This window comes from Mesitornis unicolor, unplaced genomic scaffold (genome assembly GCF_000695765.1).
Source record: "Mesitornis unicolor isolate BGI_N332 unplaced genomic scaffold, ASM69576v1 scaffold27505, whole genome shotgun sequence".
Classification (NCBI taxonomy): Eukaryota; Metazoa; Chordata; class Aves; order Mesitornithiformes; family Mesitornithidae; genus Mesitornis; species Mesitornis unicolor.
The window spans coordinates 546-897 of NW_010185228.1; positions in this window are offsets into that span (position 1 = coordinate 546).

The window sequence follows — 352 nt, forward strand, 5'->3', positions numbered from 1 at the left end:
TTTGGGCTCCATGGGGGACAGACCAAGCACCTTCCTGGCTGCCCCCAGGCAGGAGGGCACCACCGGCAGGTTTGGGTGGAAAAGCCCCGGGCAGAGAAACCCTCCCTGACCTCCACCCCAGCCCTGGGGTCCAACCTCCCCTTGCGATGCCGGGACCCATCCTTACCTCCACGCCATCCTGGAGAGAGATCTCGGCTTCTCTGCCCGGGCTGGGGAGGTGAAAAGTGCCTGGGAGATGATGTCCCCATCAAGGAGGGGACAGAGCGGCCGGTGAGGTGCCAAAGCAGGGGCAGCCGGGCCGCTGCCACCGGGCAGGCAGCGCGGGCAGGGAGCCGCAGGCCGGATTCAAACC